The following is a 6,000-nucleotide window of genomic DNA, read 5'->3' as shown; positions in this document are numbered from 1 at the left end:
GAAGCAAGAAGAAAACACACAGGAGGGAAAATCCTGCGATTCTTTTTCTAGGGATGCAATACATACTGAACAAATGAAATGCCTCAATGAAAACAAAACAAAAGAAAACAAAAACAAACAAACAAGATGATCAGTCCTGTACTCTACCTAACTCAAATCGTGTCACCCGCAAATGCTTTGAGTGTGGCCTACCTCTGCTCTGAGGCTCTTGTGCCTCTTGGACCCTCCCCCCTCCCCTCGTGGAGGGCCCCTGGGGATGAAGAGTGATTGTGGTCTGAGTGTGGGGTGAGCTGGGGGAAGGGGTGGGAGAGGGGAGCGGCTGGCATTTGACAGAGTTGTGACACCGAGGAGCCAGCCAACCGAGCTTGTCTGTCTGAGAAATGGGACTGCCAGCCCAGCCCAGCCCCACCCGAGAGCTCCCATGATGGCATGAATTCTGTGGGATGTCTCTTTCACCTCGATCTCACATCAGATCAAACCGAACCCTGTCCTGCTTGGTCAGAGAGGGTCACCGGTGGTGCAGAAAAAGCTCAGCTCGACGTGGCCATTTTAGGGGACTTCCTACTTCTCTTCAAGTATCACAAAGTAGAAAGGACCATAGGGGCTCTGTATTTTGGTTTTGCTTTCTTTTGTCTGTCTGTTTGGAGACAGAGCATCTCAAGCTGTCTCCCTGGGTACAGTGATGTGGCATCATAGCTCACAGGAACCTCCAACTCGGGCTCAAGCGATCCTCTTGCTTCACTTTCTCTGTTATTTTTTAGTCGAGATGGGGTGGGGGGTCTCACTCCTGCTCAGGCTGGTCTCGAACTCCTGAGCTCCAGCAGTCCATATGCCTCGGCTTCCCAGAGGGTTAGGACGACAGGCCTGAGGCACCATGCCCAGGCCCTCTGTGACATTTCTCCACTCAGCTGACTTCCTGTGCTACTGCCCCCGCTCCCAGCCCTCACCCACGGGAGGGCTGTAGCCATATGTGCCCTAGGTGCCTAGGTAGACCCCGTGTGATGATGATGATGATGATGATGATTTCCCCAGGATGTCTGAAATCACAGCGGGATGGGGAAGACGTCTCCGCGTCCCTGCCAGCTTTCCATCGGTCATGGAGATAGATGTATACAAATACTACTATTTGGCAGGTTCTGACCCACATGACGTGAACCACTGGCAGGTTTCTTCCTTTCAGTGGCATCACCTTGATATTTACGGAGGACAAAAGACCCACTTCCAAGCCATCTGCCTCCAGTGCCTCCTCATCTACTGGCTGAAAGGAAGAAAACACAAGGGAGGTTAGAAAACCATGGAGTGGGCTGGGCGTGGTGGCTCAGGCCTTGTAATCATAGCACTCCGGGAGGCCGAGGCGGGTGGATTGTCTGAACTCACAGGTTGGAGACCAGCCTGAACCAGAGTGAGACACCTCCCTCCCCCAATCCACCCCATCTCTAAAAATAGCCGGGTGTTGTGGCAGGCACCTAGATTCCCAGCTTACTCTGGAGGGAGACCGAGGAAAGAGAATCGCTCAAGCCCAAGACTTTGAGGTTGCTGTGAGCTATGGCGCGCCTGGGCCTCTCCTTCTGTGAAGGTCCACAGCACTCAGGTGAGAGGCCTGTTTTCTTTCCATGTCATTCTCCCCACCTCATCCCCACCCCCTCCCAAACACACAGCCTTTTTTGTTTGACGTAGTCCCTCGATCACATCCTATTTTCAGTTTTCTGAATCCCAAGTGTAAAATACAAACAAATGACAACCAAGGAAAACATCGACCCGGGCTCGGCTCCCGTAGCACATTGGTTACAGGTGCCAACCTCATACATCCAAGTTTGTGGGTTCGAATCCAGCCTGGGCCTCCCAGAGGACAATAAAAATGTTTGTTTGTTCTCATGCCTATTTTCTTTAAGGTCTGTTAAAGAAAGTATAAACACGTAAATCACAGAAATGAAGCATATACCCAGATGTGCATGTTCGATCTGAACACTCACAACGATGTATTTTCTCTTCACGGGAAGTTGCCTGGAATAGATACGAAGTTCATCGTGAGACTTCCAAATCCTCTTCTGTATTCCCTGACTCAGAAACACTATGAACCTTGTATCTCCTCGTAAACTCTCGGTGTGCTTGTGTGAGTGCCGGGTAGTTATCGCTTGTCTGCAGCATGCTCTTTTATCTTAACAAATTGGGTTTCCCGGGTCATTTGTTAAGCAGACTTAGCGATGGGAATTTAGTTCCTTGACTACAGTGAGTAACAAGGGCCTGGGAAATTTCATTTATTTGAAAAATGTATTTTTATAAATGAGGATGGCGACCACTGTGGTGAAATGACAGAGTTAGACTCTGTCTCAAAAAAAATGACAGAGTTAGACTGTCTCAAAAAAATAAATAAATAAATAAATAAAAAGAAAATCGTTCTTTGCCCTCATGCTCATGGATGAGTCTGTTCACTTTTTTTCATAATGTCATGGAAACGTATAAAAACATCTTCATGCTGGGCAGAGCCTGTGGCTCAGTCGGTAAGGTGCCGGCCCCATATACCAAGGGTGGCGGGTTCAAACCCGGCCCTGGCTGAACTGCAACCAAAAAAAAATAGCCGGGCATTGTGGTGGGCGGCTGTAGTCCCAGCTACTCGGGAGGCTGGGGCAAAAGAATCGCTTAAGCCCAGGAGTTGGAGGTTGCTGTGAGCTGTGTGCCGTCATCACGGCACTTTACCAAGGGCCATAAAGTGAGACTCTTGTCTCTACAAAAAAAAAAAAAGAAAAAAAACATCTTCATGCATATCTTAGCCAACTGCAAACTTTCTTCTAGGCACAGACACTTTAATGTCACATCAGGAAACTTTTACGACTTTCCCAGGACTTATAAGTTATTTCTTTGTGTGGCTTATCTTTTCAGTTTTCTTTTTCTTTTCTTTCCTTCTTTTCTTTCTTTCTTTCCTTCCTTCCTTCCTTCCTTCCTTCCTTCCTTCCTTCCTTCCTTCCTTCCTTCCTTCCTACCTTCTTTCTTTCTTTCATTTTTTTTTTTTTTTTTTTTTGTAGAGACAGAGTCTCACCTTATGGCCCTGGGTAGAGTGCTGTGGCGTCACACAGCTCACAGCAACCTCCAAATCCTTGGGCTTAGGCGATTCTCTTGACTCAGCCGCCCAAGTAGCTGGGACTACAGGTGCCCGCCACACACCCGGCTATTTTGTTGTTGTTGTTGTTGTTGCAGTTTGGCCGGGGCTGGGTTTGAACCCGCCACCCTCGGCATATGGGGCCGGCGCCCTACCGGCTGAGCCACAGGCGCCGCCCTCTTTCTTTCATTTTTTTTGTAGAGACAGAGTCTTACTTGACCGCCCTCGGTAGAGTGCCGTGATGACACAGGACTCACATAACCTCCAGCTCTTGGGCTTTCGCAATTCTCCTGCCTCAGCCTCCCGAGCAGCTGGGACTACAGGCGCCCGCCACAATGCCCGGCTATTTTTTGGTTGCAGTTCAGCTGGGGCTGGGTTTGAACCCTCCACCCTCGGTATATGGAGCCATCGCCCTACTCACTGAGCCACAGGCACCACCCCAGTTTTCTTTTCCTTTCCTTTCCTTTTCTTTTGTTTTCTTTTCTTCCTTCCTTCCTTCCTTCCTTCCTTCCTTCCTTCCTTCCTTCCTTCCTTCCTTCCTTCCTTCCTTCCTTCCTTCCTTCCTTCCTTCCTTCCTTCCTTCCTTTCCTTCTTTCTTTCTTTTTGCTGACAGTTTCACTTTACCACCCTTGGCAGAGTGCCGGCCGTGGCATCACACAGCTCACAGCAACATCCAACTCCTGGGCTTAGGTGATTTTCATGTCTCAGCCTCCCAAGGAGCTGGGACTACAGGCACCCACCACAATGCCTGGTTGGGACCGGTTTTGAACCTGCCACCCTTGGTATATGGGGCCGGTGACCTACCCACTGTGCCACAGGCACCGCCCTTCAGTTTTCTTTTCTTTCTTTCTCTTTTCTTTCCTTTTCTTTTGGTCTCTCCTTTTTTCTTTCTCTTTTGACAGGGTCTTAACTCTGTCTCCCAGGTAGCAATGGCATGATTGTAGCTTGCTGCAACCTCCGACTTCAGGGCTCAAGCTATCTTCCCAGCTCAGCATCCCGAGGAGCTGGGGCACAGGCCACTGCAGCCTGGTAGTTTATTATGACTTCGATTTAAGAAGTTTAAGCATTTTTTTGGTAGGCGGGGGGTCTCGCCACCTCATCTGGGCTGGCCTCCAACTCCTGAGCTTCAGGGATCCTTCTGGCTCTGCCTCCCAAGATGCTAGGATCACAGGCATGAGCCACCCCGTCTGCCTAGCTGATTGAAATGTCAGCACTTTGGTATCCTGATACCCCAAATGAACATGTTTAAAGTACTAAACAGAAGGAGGAGGCCCCATACTGACTTGGCAGCATGGAAAATGGCTCACCCAAAAGCTGGGATATGTGCCCACCAGTAGTGCTCAATAGGATAAATACTAGTGGCATAACAGAAAGATAGAATTTCGGGTGGTGGGGGGGGTGGAGAGAAGGGGCGGCGAGTGGGAACCTGATTATTGGAATGGTATGGAAGGAAATAGTAGACAACCTTCCATTCCAATGTGTAGGAAGCTTAGTTATTTCCTGCTCCCTCTGCATGATGAAAACCAAGCCATAGAAACTGCCCACATCAGATCCACATCTATCAACCTGGGGGGGAGGGTGTGGAGGAAGAAATAAAGAAACAAAGAAAGTAAGAAGAAAAAACGGGAGTGTGGTGTGGATGGGCTTCTGCCCTAACACCACAGCTCATCCATAATAAAAGAAGAAAGACTTGGACAGCACCTGTGGCTCAGTGGGTAGGGCGCTGGCCCCATATACCGAGGGTGATGGGTTCGAACCCAGCCCTGGACAGCTAAAACAGCAGTGGCAACTGCAACAAAAATAGCCGGGCGCCTGTAGTCCCAGGTACTCGGGAGGCCGAGGCAAGAGAATCACCCTAGCCCAAGAGCTGGAGGTTGCTGTGAGCTGTGATGCCAAGGCACTCTACTGACTGAGGGAGATGGGGGAGGGGGGACCCGGAAGAACTATTTCTTTGGTTAAATATAACTTAATCTTAGCTTACTTTTTTCTTTTTTTCTTTTTGACTTTACCAACTCTTCCATGTTTTTAACTTTTTTTTTACTCTTTTGTAACACCACAGCTAGACACACAAACACATTACACAACTGTGGGAAAGTATCTTCTTCTTTTTATGTCCTCAGTTAGTCTAGAAGCATCTTCCTATTTTTGTTGTTGTTGTTGCTATTGACACAGAGTTCCACCCTATGCCCTGAGCAGAGTGCAATGGAGTCACAGCTCACTGTGACCTCAGACTCGGGGCTGTGGGCGTCCGGCTGTCTCAGCCTCCGGCAGCCACTGGGATTACAGGCGCCTGGCTAATTTTGGAGATGGGGGGTCTCGTTCTTGCTCAGGCTTGTCTGTGAGGAATCTGTGAGGAAATCCACCCACCTTGGCCTCCCAGAGTGCTAGGATTACAGGTGTGAGCCACCACGCTGGCCTAATCCCAGGATTTTTTTTTTCCCTCCTAGATAGTCTTCTAGATAGGCTTAGAAAAGACAAAAACAAACAAGTTAGCTAACTGACAAACAAAAACTCACTGAGCCCATAGGCTATCCCTAAAACTGAGAGTTTGTGCTTTCTTGCCTCTTCATAACCGAGCAACGTACAAAACTAAAGAATGGACACACGCTTTGAAAAAGTTTGTATGCAGCCCCTTTTATTTTATTAACTGGACGAGAGCTTTGTTAATTGTGCCCTGAAGCTAGTATTCCCAGTATCCTCATGGCCAAAGTGCTTTCCTATCGGTCCGTAGGGTAAAGCCAGTTTACCACCTACACATAGGTGTTTACGTTCCAAGTAGCAGTTACTTACACACTGGGAACAAAGAGTTCAAGGAATAAATAGAGGTACGTGTCTGACCCTGGAGAGTGTTTACTCCCACGGTGTGACCCATGAAAAGTCCATCCCAGCACTTTGGGAAGCCT

Source organism: Nycticebus coucang, chromosome 16 (assembly GCF_027406575.1).
Source record: "Nycticebus coucang isolate mNycCou1 chromosome 16, mNycCou1.pri, whole genome shotgun sequence".
Classification (NCBI taxonomy): domain Eukaryota; kingdom Metazoa; phylum Chordata; class Mammalia; order Primates; family Lorisidae; genus Nycticebus; species Nycticebus coucang.
Note: the sequence above shows the minus strand (reverse complement) of the source record.